We start from the raw sequence: 15,677 nt of genomic DNA on the forward strand, positions 1-15,677 counted from the left end.
AGGTGCCTTGCGGGCCTCGTGCCATGCCGTGCCATGTGCCGTGCCGACGGGCCGTGCCAGCGTGCCGGCCCACGTGCCAGCCGTCGTGTCTCGTGCCGTGCCCGTGTCGGATCGCAGAATTTTGTTCACGGCACGGCCCACAGGTGGGCCACCGTGCCGGAGACTGTGCCGTGCCGGGCCGTGCTGGAATCGTGCCGGGCCCGTGCCGACCACGTGCCAGCACGACCCGTGCCCATCTTTACTTGTGGGGGTGCGGTATTGGGTGGTGTAGGTCATTGTGGTGCAGTGGTCGTGGGTGATGTAGTTAGTGGTGGTATTTTGCTACGTTGGTACAATTGTTCTGTAATTTTTTTTTGGCTTTCGATGTAGATGCAGATATGAATGGACATGAACCGATAGAACAATTCTGGAGCTCGTGAAGAAGATTGCTGCTGCATAAGATTAGAAAATTAATCTTAAATTGTATTTTGATGTTTTTTCCTAATTGTAGATATTTTATTTGAATTATTATTGTTGTTATTGTAATATTATTTGAATTATTATTGTTGTTATAAATATTATTATTATTATTATTATTACGTAGTAATATTATTGTTATTAATATTAATAGCATTAATATTTTTTATTATTTTTTTTTAAAAAAAAAGTAGGGAAAAGAGAACGGGGATTAGCGCCTGGAGCTAATGCTTGGCACCTGGCGCTAGCCTTAGCGCCTTGCGCTAATGTCCAGTGTCTGACGCTAACCTATTTTATCCTCGTCGAAACTCTGATTTATTTTTCTATCCGCTTGGTTGATTTTCTCTATAAATAGCCTCCTAAAACCTCCGTTTTCAATCACCAATTCTCTCTACTTATCATCAACAATCATTAAATATCATATATTCTCTAGTTTTCTTATTCTCTTTAGTTTTTAAGAATTCTTCTCTCTAACTTTCTATACAAAATTCCGCATTCGCAAGATCTAGACACACCTAGCCAAATTTGAAATTGCCTTCGCCCTAGACGTGAAAGGTTTTAATTTCTGTGGGTTTGGTCTCAAATCTCTCTTTCAATTATTTAATTTAATTTATTTGTTGGGAAATTCTTACTGGTAATCACAAACTTTTATTTTTTCTCAGTGGTAAAGTTTGAAACTTTTAATTATCAATGGTAATCATGAATTAACATAACTAAGCCAATACTAACTTAAGTTAAACAATTTATTAATTCTTTAACCATGGTTTAACTATTGCATTGCAAAAGGACATAACTACCCCTACCAATTCTTTCTTCTACCTTTCTCTTTCCCCTGTCATTCTTGCTCCTTCCGTTCTTTTTCCTCTTTCCCCCTGCACTTCCAGCCACCGCATCCCCTGTCCTAACAGACCTCCTCCCCCACCTATCCAACCACCAGCCACCTCCTCCCCTTATGGCGTTCAGCCTCCCGCACCTCCAGACGACCAACCCAGCAAAACCGAACCCCAACGAATGCAACATCGAAGCCCCGACCAATTCGACCCAAAACCAACAAATTCGGCCCCAAAATCAACATTATTCAACCATCAACCGAAAAACCCAGGAAATCTAAGCCAAAACCCCATCATGTTCGAGCAAATTCGAACCAAAACCCCCCATTTTCGAGCAAAAATTGACCCAAAACCCCCTATAATACCTGAATTGCGCAAATAACGATGGGAAATAATTGATAATTTTGCCCCCAAAACCTAGAAATTTCGACTAAAAATCGGGGAAGGAGAGGAAATTGGGGAATTGAAGGAGAGGGAATCGGGGAGGAGATTAGAGGGAATCGGGCAAGCAAGGGACTGATTCCGGCGTCCTCGAGAAGTGGTTTTGGTGGTGATGAGAGGCTGGGTCGGGAATAGGGGGAAGGGGGAAGGGGGCTGGCGGTTGACTGGTGGCAGGGGAGGGGTTGGATTTTTTTTTGTTTTTTTAAAAGAAATTTTAAGGACATTAATGTAAATTTATTGTTATTTACCCAATATTTAACCCTGGTTAATCATTAAATGATGTTTTAATATCATTAAGGTTACCATTTGTTTAATAATATTAATTAGTGATTACCATTGATAATTAAAAATTTCAGAGTTTACCACTAAGAAAAAATAAAAGTTTGTGATTACCAGTGAGAATTTCCCTTATTTGTTTTATATTTTCCTTGAATTTACTAACGTGTGTATTTTGTTATTAGAAAGCGGTACGATGCGTCCAAGTAAATACTTTAATTGATTTATTTTTATTATGATATAGAAATCATGTCTAGGGTCCTATTTTTATTCCTAGTATCATGTTAGGATGATTGTTGTTTTGAATGACAACAATGATTCCTAGTATTATGTTTAGGGAAAAGGTTATAATATTAAATATGCCAATTGTGTTTCCTGCGATGCTTCCTATTTTCTTCCTAATATCATGTTAATATAATGTTAGGGCTATATATTTGATCTTTATTGTTTAGTGACATGCTAGGGTTTGTTATTAATCTTGTTAGTATCATGCGTAGGATCTTGCTATTAATATTATACTTTAACATGATTATTGTAATTATGATTATGATTATGATTATTGTTGTGTTGAATTATATAATTTAACGTAATTTGTTAATTTATTAATTTTTTCTCGTAATTTGTTAATTTACTAATTGTTTCTCGTAATTTGTTAATTTACGAATTGTTTTACGTAATTTGTTAATTTACGAATTATTTCATGTTATTTGTTAATTGACGGATAACTTATATATAATTTGATTATTATTATGTTGCTTGATATATATTTATTGTTATTGCTTGGTCACGCCTTTTATGCATGTTTAAAGGGAATTGGTACTTGTAATCACGATTAATTTATTTCGAGTTAATTTGATTATAATTCAAGCGACGGCCAATAATAGTTTATTCTGCATTAATATCCAACAAACGTAGATAAACAGGTTTAGGGTTAATCCTATTGATTGCATGTTAGTCAGAAAGCGCACATGAATACGATCAGAATAAAGTAGAGGTCTATTATTAGGGCAGGTTCAATCTCTTTTAAGTTGAATTTTTACCTTCATCGTCGAACTACCAGTCATGGTTCCAGACCTATTAAAGTTGACGATCTCCTGGATCGTTAAGGGGTGTAACCTTCACCTTGTGAACGGTTTACAAGTTCCTAAAACTTGTTGGCAACTCTTTTGCTCTAGCTTCCTTCCCTTTGTACGCCACCATGCTTAAGTGTATGATCACAGTGGGGTTTAAGTTTGGGGTAATGCTTGAAATATTCCCTACAGTTCCGATAGCCATAATGAGAAGTATACTTGTGACGTTTTTAATCTCATAAAGTATTCTCATAGGTCGATCCAGTATGGTTCTAAACCAATACCTGTACAAATGATTGATGACAATCAGGTCCTCGTAGCACAAGAAACGGTGCTATAAATTAGACTACACACTAATCTCAATAGGTCATTAATCGTCCATCGTTTAAATGACCTCGATTAGGGATGATTTTCGATTATAATATTCAACGTTCAATTAATAGGTGTTTCCTTACCAAGACTGGTCTTGATACCCTATTTTGAATATTCCAAGAATCGAATGGACTCATTATTTAATCCTAAACCACAATTAAATAGCAAACGAAGTGATAAAATAATGCATGAAATTTATATTACTCCAAATGATTTTTCTTAGTGTCTTACATTAAATGTTCAAAATTTTAACTAAAACACTAAACAAGGAAATCAAAGCCAGTCTCCTACATGCTTGATTCCCATTGCCTCAACGTGCTTGTTGTGCTTCACTTGAGGCAAAGGTTTAGTAAGTGGATCGACTACATTGTCATCCGTTCCAACTTTGCAAATTCTGATTTCACCTTCTGATTTCCATTCTCGAATCATGTGAAACCGCCGTTTGACATGTTTGACTTTCTGATGTACCTTTGGCTCTCTGGCTTGAGCAATAGCTCCATTGTTGTCACAGTAGAGGGCTATTAGAACCTTTATGGAGGGTACAAAATCAAGTTCGCGAATGAACTTACGAGTCCAAACAGCCTCCTTAGCCGCTTCAGCAGCTGCTAAGTACTCGGCTTCAGTTTTAAAATCTGTAGTTGTACTCTGTTTAGCACTCTTCCAACTGAAAGCTCCTCCATTCAGAAAGAACACATATCCAGATTGCGATTTGAAATCGTCTCTGTCTGTCTGCAAGCTTGCGTCAGTATAACCTTCCACAACTAATTCCTCTGAACCACCATACACTAGGAATTTATCCTTGTTCCTTTTCAGGTACTTTAGGATATTCTTGGCCGTAGTCCAATGGGCCTCTCCTGGATCTAATTGGTAACGGCTCGTAGCACTCAAGGCATACGATACATCTGGTTTAGTACATATCATGGCATACATGGTCGATCCAATAAGCGAAGCATATGGAATCTGATTCATTCTTACCCGGTCATCAGGTGTTTGTGGACACTGCTTCTTGCTTACGGTTATGCCATGTGACATTGGTAGGTGACCTCTCTTGGCCTCTTCCATGCCAAATCCAGCAAGTACATTATCAATATAAGTACTTTGACTCAATCCAATCATCCTTTTTTATCTATCCCTATATATCTTGATGCCTAGTATGTACTAAGCCTCTCCTAAGTCTTTTATTGAGAAGCATTTTCCAAGCCAGGCCTTTACGGACTCTAACAACGAAATAATGTTTCCAATGAGCAATATGCCATCGACATATAAGACTAGGAAGGAAATGTCACTCCCACTAACCTTCTTGTAAACACAAGATTCATCTGGATTCTTGATTAAACCAAATTTAGCGATGGCTTCATCGAATCCCAGATTCCAACTTCTGCTTGCTTGCTTTAGTCTATAAATGGACTTCTTAAGTTTACAAACTTTCCCAGCATTATTTTGGTCGACAAAACCTTCAGGCTGTGTCATATACACAATTTCTTCCAAAATACCATTAAGGATGGCGGTTTTGACGTCGATCTGCCATATTTCATAATTGTAATATGCAGCAATCGCCAGGAGGATCCGAACGGATTTAAGCATTGCAACTGGTGAAAAGGTTTCATTGTAATCAATACCATGAACTTGTCTGTAACCTTTTGCCACCAATCTAGCCTTGTAAATGAATACATTTCCATCTTTGTCGGTTTTCATCTTGAAAATCCACTTACAACCGATAGGTGTGTAACCTTCGGGTAAGTCAACCAAGTCCCAGGCTTGATTTTCAAATATGGAATCCATTTAAGATCTCATGGCCTCTTTCAATTTAGCAGAGTCGGTGCTTACCATCGCTTGCTTGTAGGTTACCGGTTCATCTCCATTCATGATCAGGATGTCCTGATTCTCGGTTAATACTAAACCAAGATATCTATTAGGTTGAGATCTCGGCCTCTGAGACCTATGTAGGGTACTGGATCGAGCATTTTCATTGTCGGTTTAACTTTGCACATTTTGATCATTTTGACCTGCGTCAACAGATGTTGTTTGAGAACTTTGACTGTCATTTTTATTTTGTTGCTCATCGTCACGAACTTTGTCGAGTTCGATATTCCTCCCACTTGTCATTTTAGAAAGGTGTTCCTTCTCCAAAAAGTCACCATCGTGAGCAACAAACACTTTGTTCTCCGATTTGTTGTAGAATTAATACCCTTTGGTTTCTTTTGGGTAGCCCACAAAGTAAACCTCAGAAATTAATTTCTTGACATATGCTTCGCATCCCCATATCTTTAAAAAAGACAACCTAGGAGGTTTCTTTGTCCATAATTCATATAGAGTATTTTCTACAGCTTTTGATGGTGCACGGTTCAGTGTTAGAGCCGCAGTTAGAAGTGCGTGTCCCCAGAAAGAGATAGGAAGATCAATAAGACCCATTGTTGATCGTACCATGTCTAACAAGGTCCGATATCTCCTTTCGGATACTCCGTTCCATTGTGGAGTTCTTAGAGGTGTCAATTATGAAATTATACCCTTTTCTTTCAGATGGTCATCGAATTCTTTGCTCAAGTATTCACCACCTCGATCCGATCGAAGGGTTTTGATTTTCTTACCAAGCTGATTTTAAACTTCACTCTGAAATTCTTTGAACTTTTCAAACGATTCAGATTTATGCGACATTAGGTAGACATAACCATATCTACTATAGTCATCTTTGAAGGTGATAAAATATCGGTGTCCATTTCATATGGTGGAGCTCATTGGTCCACATACATCAGTGTGTATTAGACCTAATAAGTCTCCTGCCCTTTCTCCCAACTTGGAGAATGGTTGTTTAATCATCTTGCCTAATAAACATCCCTCGCAATTCTCAAACAATTCTAAATCGAAAGAGTCAAGAACACCTTCCTGTAGGAGTCTATTGATGCGTTTGATGTTAATGTGGCCAAGACGACAATGCCATAAGTAAGTTTTGTTTGACTCCATGGTCTTAGCTCTTTTGTTAGTATTATTCACATTATAAACGTGTTTGTCTAAATCAAGCACATAAAGACCATTTTAAGAATGTGCAATACCATATAAAACATTATTGAGATAAAAATAACATTCATTGTCTTTTACTCGAAATTCAAACACCTTGGCGTCCAACGCCGAAATTGAAATGATATTTTTTTGTAATGTTAGGAACATAATAAACATTATCTAGTTCCGAAACTAGCCTGGTGGCCAAAGACAAACTAAGAATTCCTACGGATACGACACTAATTCTGGCTCCATTGTCGACCCGGAGTTCAATCTCTCCCTTCTCTAGCCTTCTAGCGTTCCTTAGTCCTTGAGAATTGGAACAAAGGTGTGAGCCACATCTGGTATCTAATACAAATATACCTGATTAAGAAGTAACGATTCCGTTCTTCTTATCTTCCTTGAACTTGAGGCAATCTATCTTCCAATGTCCCTTCTTCTTACAGTAGAAACATTCAGAATCAGATTTAGAAGACGCTGCCTTTTTGTCATTATTATCCTTGGTAGCTTTAGACTTAGGCAGAAAGGTTTTCTTTTTGTCCTTCCCCTTAAAGCCTTTCCTTTTCTTGCCTGAGAATTTGAACGGCTTGCCCTTTCTAATCATGAGCATATCATGCTTCCCCTCATCCTTGATCGTTTGCTCTGCTTGCTTCAACATACCGTGAAGCGAGGTGAGGGTTTTCTCCATGCTGTGAATGTTATAGTTCATCTTGAACTGATCATAGCCTTTGTGCAGCGAGTGGAGAATGATATCAATTGCCATCTCGGTTAAATACCCCGCATCAAGCCTTCCCATGTTCTCAAACAATATTATCATTTTGAGTACATGTGGGCTGACTGGCTCTCCTTTCTTGAGCTTACTCTCAAGGATCTGCCTGTGGGTTTCAAACCTTTTAGTTCAGGCCTGCTCTTTTGAAAGTCTTTTGAAGCTTAGGAAACATTGTGGCCAACATGATGCATTTGCTCGATTGGCACTTTGCCATCGAATTAGGGCAGCCTGAGTCACCTCCTCATTGGGAGCCTCGGGCATTTCCTCATCAAGGACATATTCCTTTAGCTTTTGCATGAGAACAATTCGCAAATTCCTTTGCCAATCAAGAAAATTTGGCCCACTCAACTTCTCCTTGTCGAGAATTGAGCGTATCGAGAATTGGTTGTTTGAGTTATTTGAAGCCATTATTCTACAATTGAAAGAATTTGAAATGAAAAACCATTCATGATATTTAAATAAGATTGAATTCATGCATTTTTAATCAAACTTATTCAAAACGTCTGATTCACACATTTAAAGATGTCCCCATTTTGAATAAGAATAAGTCGATTCTAAAATCCGAAGAAACAAAGAGTGGTTAAGCATGCTTTGGCTTGTCTTAACACTTAATCTCACAAGGTAAGCAACGCTTTGCTAATGGCTCCAAGCCACTCTTGGCTGAATAAATCGTCGCATCTAATGCTCTTTCAACAATTTATTCACTTTGCCATGACATGTTAGGACTCCATCACTCATATCGTTGAGTACAACCAAAACCAACTTGCATACCCGATATGCCTTACGCTCCTTGGAGAGGTAGTGATGCCTTGCTTTGGCGTAGCCCACCACTACCCTCATTCGGTCGGTAAGTGTTGTTTTGGAATGGCAAGTTTTACTCAATATTGAGGGACCTAGGGTTTCTATGTTGGTTGATTTAAGTGAACTTAATTAATAATAACAACATTCGAAATCCTAAACATGCATCTAACATATAATTCATATATATTTATCGAAAAACATAAATATAGATGCATTTGAAAACTAGCATGACCCCTTCAGATCTTCAAATCTTCAAAAGGTCTTTATTTGCAACTTCATGGCTACGTCTTCCAAGAACCTCCTTCTTCAAGACTTGACCATAATTAAATGCAACTACTAGTATCTACGATTAGAACTAACGAACCTAAATATTAAGGTACAAAAATACTCAACGGTACGCAGATCGTATTTAGATTTACAAAAAATGCAACACGGATCACAGTCCGTATTTTCTATCCTAATCGGGCCCCACTAGTTGCCATTTCATAAAAACTGTGAGAGAATATACATTTTATTCATCCATTCACTATCTATGAATAACCCTTGCATTTTACAACGATAAACAAGTAACAATGCATAAACACGCATGAACTAGTAACTAATCTAGGTGGTTAATCCAATTAACACGCCTAATTCAAACTAGTCAAAGTTGTTTTAACTGGTTATGTAAATAAGCGCAATTAACATTTGAAGCTCCCACTAAATTCCGCATCCAACTCAATTAATCCAATTAATTAAGTCGGTAAAACCCAAAGTTTGTCAAAATAAATTTTGCCAATGCCGCTCAAAACCGAGGCCTAGCCTCCAAAATTTATTAAAGTAATTAAAACCAAATTAGATTAATAAAATAATTAAAACAACAATTTAATCAAAAAAATTATGTAGTCCAAAATTTCTAAGTTCCTAGCACTAAGACATGGAGTGCTCACATTCCGAAAAACCGTTTGATGCTCAATGAAAGTGGGAGTGGGCCCGATGTCGCTAAGCGTTACACCGCCCACATCAGCGAACTTTCACACATCAATAACGTGGCCCTTGATGGCCATGTTGTACGAACTCATTGCACTACATTGCTTCGCAAGCAACATCTACGCATATTCCCATTTACACGACGCATGCACCAAGTCCAAGTACACCATGCTCGGGCCATCATACCCACGCCACCGCTGCCCCATGCACCACGCAACACAACAAGCACACACGCACGCACAAGGCAGCGTGCTGCCGCTGTGATGCTGCTACTGTGCTTCTGCTTGCGGCCGTGTGCACCAGCCACGGCTTGGCTGAACGCACACACATGGCAGCCCCTTGGCAGCCACATGCGGGCTGCTATGCAGCCCAGCTAGCCAAGGGTTATTATGCCTTGATTTGCATGCCATAGCCTCGGGATTTTGATCCCAAATTTTTCGTGACTTTTTTTAATTAATTCTAAATTAATTTTATAACAAATTTATTGAGCAAAATGAAAACCTTAAACACGTCTAATTTAAAATAAAATTTTCAAAGTGCATCTAACCAAAGTAATTCCCAAGAACCATTCTTTAATTAAATTTGTTTAACTTGGTGCAATAAAAATAAGAGGGGAATTACTCACTATTAATTTAATTAATTTAAATTAATCTTGAGTTTTTGACAAAATAAGAGGGAGTTGGAAAAAAAATGAACATAAGTTCAATAAAGATTCAAACTTTAATACTTGTGAATCCTTGAAAAATTATATCTTCCAATGTGAAGATAAACAATTTTCTATCACAAAGGTTCAAACTGTATGATTCCAATCAACCCAAAAATGATTAAATAAAAAAAGTTTAACAAAAATTCGTGGAATTTAGTAACTTAAAGTTTCAATCACTTAATATTATTAAAGATTGAAACTTTAATACTTGGAAGCCTCAAAGAACAAAAATTTCACACTTAATGCAATTAGTTTGCAATTATGTGAAAAATAAAACCAAGCTTTCAAGAACAAATTACCACCAAGTAATCATGCCTAAAGAGGTTTAAAATTGCATATAAAATATGTATTGAACAAATTACATAACCACCATAAATATGCAATTAATTTTCAAGGTTAGAAAGACTTATAATTTTTCATAAAAACGAAAAATCCCTCGAAAAGTGCATTTCTGCTCGTTTTTTGGCTAAAAACCGTTTCCTGGAAGATTAAAACCATTTCTAGAGCACATTTTCCACCCAAAATTCACTATTTAAGTGCCCTATTGTTCGCTTCAATATAGATAACATCTCGACAGCAAGTTGCATCAACAAATAAAGATAAGAGATCTCAGAGTGTGTATTAATCAAAGAAAAGAAGTAGTGTAGTTTTAATTAAACCGGCAGAGCAATACTAGCTTTAATTAAGCTCAAAAATAAAAACACTCAAATTAAGCTCATAGTCCAAAATCAACCATACCACAAAAACTCATCACAGTTCCACATTATAAGATTAAATTACAATAATTCAATGAAAACCCACAAAATCCCAATCCAATCAGATCAATCCCAATCCCCGAAACCCAACAAACAAAACTAATTCCACAACAAATAAAAAACCCCATCAGATTCATAACCAAACAAAAACAAAAATACAAAATAAACCATCATACTTCCAAAAAAGAAAAATGAATGGCAGCAACACGAGTATACCCAACATGGGTGGAAAATCTTTAATTTTGCATACCCAACTCAAACATAGAGTATAATCAGTCAACAAAATTGCCAGAAAATTGCAATAAAAATCACAATAAAATCGAAAATAAAACAACAATTTAATACATAATTAGTAAGAAAATAATCATATTAAACCAATAACAAAGAATCGCAAAAAAAAAAAATTAAAAATGGAGAGACCGAACCAAAAATAGTGTGACAGAATTAATTAATTATATCAATCGACTCCAATAAACGCTCACATTTTGAATAATTCGGCAAAAAAATTGGGTTTTCTACCTTGCATGTTATATCAATCGATTCCCATAGTTGATTATATAAATTCATAGACTAATTTTACCCAAATTGTTAAAAAATTGAATCTGTAGAAGCGAATTACCTGGAATAAACGATGCTACAGTACTACCACCCATGTGAACAGTTGAAGCCGCCAGAATAGAGAATCTTGTTTCAGACTTGATCGGGATGGCCACCGGAGAAGCAGATGTAACAGGGTGAGGTGGAGTAGAAATCAGAAATCCTGGATCTAGTTGAGGAGAGAGAGAAGAGGGAGATCTTAGTTGAGTAGACAGGAGAAAGAAGAGAGAGAGAGAGAGAGAGAACTCGAGATTGAGGAAAGAGAAAGAAACAAGAGGGGCGGTTTTTTTTTTTACATTAATGAATTGCCACCGGTTCAAACCGGTTCCATTTCACCAATTTAGCAATGGTTTGGTTTGAACCGGTGGCATTTCTTTTACACTAATCCCGCCTAATTTTTTTGCCACCAGTTTTTAAAAACCGGTGCCACTAACTCGATGCTTATTTATGTTTTTCTACTACTGTAAATGATGTAGTGTCTAGTGAGAAATTTTGTTGAATGTTGTATGCTTGAAAACCAGGTGCTACGAGGTAAGTTGTGTGTTGATAGGAAATTATGTGTTAGTGTATTAATTACGCTTATGTACTCAGCTTTGCTGATTGTGTGTATTTTGTATGTTTGTTGGCCTTATCTTTATCTTGGCCCTATGATGACCCATTTTAAATAAAGAGTAGTGGAAACAAGTAGAGATAAGCTTTTCAGGTGATGAAGCATTTTCATGAATGGACATGAGTGAAGAGCAAATCATGCTAGTTTCAATAAGTATATGAATGTGTTATTGCTTTATTTATTTATGTCTTTATTATTATGTGTGACTAACAAAAGGTTTTGAGTTCGGTTTTTGTTTTAATAAGGGCCTACAATGGTTCCAAATTGTAGGTAATTTTTTTTTTACTTTGTTTGACTTTGGTTTGACTTTACTTTCATTGATAGACATTTCAAGTTGACTTGTTTTGAATTGTTTTGAAATTAGAGTTCCGCTGTGTGTCTTTGATATTTGCCTTAACCGTTTTCACGGTGGCGGTAATGTCTTAGAAAAATAGGTATTTTAAAAGAAAGAAATTTCTAGGGTGTTACAAAGTGGTATCTGGGAGCTTAGGTTGAGATTTTATACCACTAAAGCCAAAAATGTGTTTTAAAGTGTTTTAATTTTAAATTTGGCCAAGTACTTATTTATTGGAAAATTTTTTGGAGAATTAAATTTTATTTCTAATTTATTTTAATTACTTTATTTTGGTAGGATTAAATATTTATTGATTAAATTTAAAACCGAATTTTTATTTTATTTTAGGAGGGTCCGAATATTTTTTTTAAGGGCCGAAATTTATTTTAAATGATCCGATTTTTTTTTAAGAGGGAAGGTCCGAATTTTTTTTTAAATAGGAGGTCCTAAATTTTGGTATTCCTTCTTATTTAATTTCGAGAAATTTAATTAAAAAGGAGTCAAAAATATTTATTTTTAGTTTGTTCATTTTTACAGGAAAGCAAGGATTAAGGTATGTATTATGTGTTAATAGCTTTTAAAAAAGCATGTTGGTGAGATTCGGTAGGAAAGAAATTGGGCATATAAGTTAGAAATAATCATGTTCTTGTATGCATTAATATTTAGGTTGTGATGCTTAGTCATGTTTATGGATTACTTGTGAGCATGTGATTATGTGATTAGAAATGATTAAAAATGTTTGATTAAACATTGAACCTAATTCATGCAAGAACTTTATTATTTATTTATTTTGTGAAGGGAATTCTATTCTAAGTCTTTTTCTTTACAGGATGCCAATATTACCTAGAAAATTCACCCAGTTGGGCACACTCGTTAAAAAAAAATATAATGAACACCCCTATGATTATGTAGAAAGGATCCGATATATTTGTTCCTATATGAGTAATGTATTACAAGATAAGTTTTATGACACCCCTGACCGCATTTCAGCAATGATTGTTTATTGTCTCCCAGAAGAGCCTCCTTACCTTGCTGTCAAAGAAAGATTTTTTTACTTTTATCTTCTAGGAGACATCCCAAACTACCACTAATAAAAAGATTATTATGGTCAATGGTACCCAGATTATGATTTCCTAACTTATTACGTCGTTATGGTTGAAAAAGCACATTGTCAACGTTTGCACCTTCCATACCCTGATTATTATTATAACAATCCAGTAGGGAATAATCCTCCACCTGATCATCAGTCCGAAAGTTCTTCTTCTTCTTCAAGGAGAAATCAAGCAAAAAATGGGGAACAACAACAGGAAGATAGTTCACTTATGGAGATATCAAATCTAAATCCACCTCCAACTCGAACTCCGATTGTTATAGATATCTCATCTGACGAGGAGGAAGAGGGAGTGTTTGTACAAGTAGAACCTGAACCTCAAACTCCTGAACCTATGGAAGAGACAGATGATTCTGATTTCAATCCTGAAAGCTACAAACAATTCACTGACAAGAGAGACAACGTCCGAAAGGATTAAATTTTATAGTTTTTCTCGTTTTGGATAATCAGTTTTAATTACAGTTTAATTCTATTATTTCAGTCATAAATTAATAAGTGACATGACCACATTGAGTCGGTGAGCTTATGTAGTACATACGTTCTAGAACTTAATACTATTTTGATAATTTTAGTTTTTTTTAATTAATAAAAATCCTATTTATTTCTTTAATAAATTATTTATATTGATAAATAATTTAATTTATTCTCCAAATATCTTCCATTTCACATCATCATCTGTAGGCGTCGTTCGATGTGCGCCTACGTTAAAGCATGTGTGAATATGCTTGGCACTCATAGGAATTGGGAATTGACATATATTAGGGACAAGGAAAGTAGGGAGCCGCTAACAAGTTTTTAAGGAACTTGTAAACCGTTCACGGATCATAAAAGGCAACCACAATAAAGGAAAATCGATAGGCTACAATGATTGACCCGTGAAGGTTACACCCCATTCATAATCCATGAGATTACTAACTCCATATGGTTCAAAACCACGAAAAGGAGGATCGGGGATGATGGTACGAAGTGAGTCATGGAGTCACATTCGCCCGTATTGGCCTCTATTCGATTCTTATAGGGAAAAGTGATTCCTGCGATCTCAAAGGCATGCAAACAGAGATTCAATTTGGTCCAAACTATTATTAAGCTAAATTGGTTGAATATTAATGCAACATATAATTCTAAAATATTGTGATCACTTGAATTAAACAACAAGATTAAAAAGGAACCTAAACCGGTTGTCCAAATTATCTTATTAGGCGTGATTTTCAATTACATATTCCCTTTAACATGCAATATGGTGATCATAATAATAATTGAATAACATCAATATTGGAAGAAATTCAACAATAATAGTGTTTGTCAAATCAAATAATAATCCTAATCGTGATACTAGCAATAAGAATAAAAATAAGAGTAACTAAGTGATTAATTACTCAGTTTCCACGTTTCCTTGAATTGCTACATCATGAATAAATTCTTAGTAACTTCAATAAAAATATAAATCAAATTGAAATTAAATTAAATTAAAAATTAGACTTGTTTTGGTCCAAACCCTCAATTATTTGTACCTTTCACGCCTTGGTTTAAGGACGGAACCTCGAGTTAAGTATGGACTCCTTGGAGCGCTTAGGGGAATTATTATTAAAGAATAAGGAGGCTAGAAATTAGGTTAAAGAGGGAGAAGAAAATGATTTTTGGTGTAAGGTGATAGAGAATGATTATTGGTGCCCCGAACTGTAGAGTGGAGGGGGTATTTATAGGGAAAATGAGTAGGGAACACACTAAAACCCTAAAAAAATGGATAAAAACCCTACAAACCCTACCGTGACACGGTAGATTCCACCACGACACGGTAGAATCTACAGTGACACGGGGGAAAACTTGTGTGACGCGGGGAACTGTTGTGTGATGCGGGGGTGTAGACACCTAAAAATGTCTCCCCAAAACCAAACCTGATGATGAACAACCTTTCACCGCCACTATTGGTCGGGTTTAGTATTTAATCCCGAGAGTGCTTAAAAAATCGTATTTTATTAAATTCATATTTTTGAACAGTCCATGGATTAGTCTTGATGTTTGGTAAAAGCATAGTTTTAATTTTAGCCCAAACTTATTAATTAATTTTTAGCCCAAACCTTTTTTATTTTATTGTTTTATTATTTATTTTTGGCCCAAACCCTTTATTTATTTTTATTTAATTATTTTCTTATTTTAGCCCGAATAATAAAAAGTCAGAAAAGGCCCAAAATTATCAATCGGCACTTAAAATGCCGAAGTAAATTAGGGTTAAAAATGTATTTAGACGGAAAAACAGGCAGGAATTTTCCGCGCCACAGCAGGTACCTACCTTGTCACGGGAATCCTTCCCCTCTGACGGTGGGATTTCCCGTGACACGGGAGGTCTGCCGTGACACGGGACATTCCGTGTCTTTTCCGCGTAAACCCTTGACGCGTTTTCTATCCCGTTTTCTGAAAATTTCCCGCGTCACGCCAAAAGTGTACCGTGTCACGGGAAAGTGTACCGTCTGACGGTGGGGCTTCCCGTGTCACGGTACAGTCTGACCGTGTCACGAGATACTTTTTTAGGGTTTTTATCATTTTAGGGTTCCGTGTGCTCCCTCAGCACATTTTCCCTATAAA

This window comes from Chenopodium album, chromosome 8, assembly GCF_948465745.1.
Source record: "Chenopodium album chromosome 8, dcCheAlbu1.1, whole genome shotgun sequence".
Classification (NCBI taxonomy): domain Eukaryota; kingdom Viridiplantae; phylum Streptophyta; class Magnoliopsida; order Caryophyllales; family Amaranthaceae; genus Chenopodium; species Chenopodium album.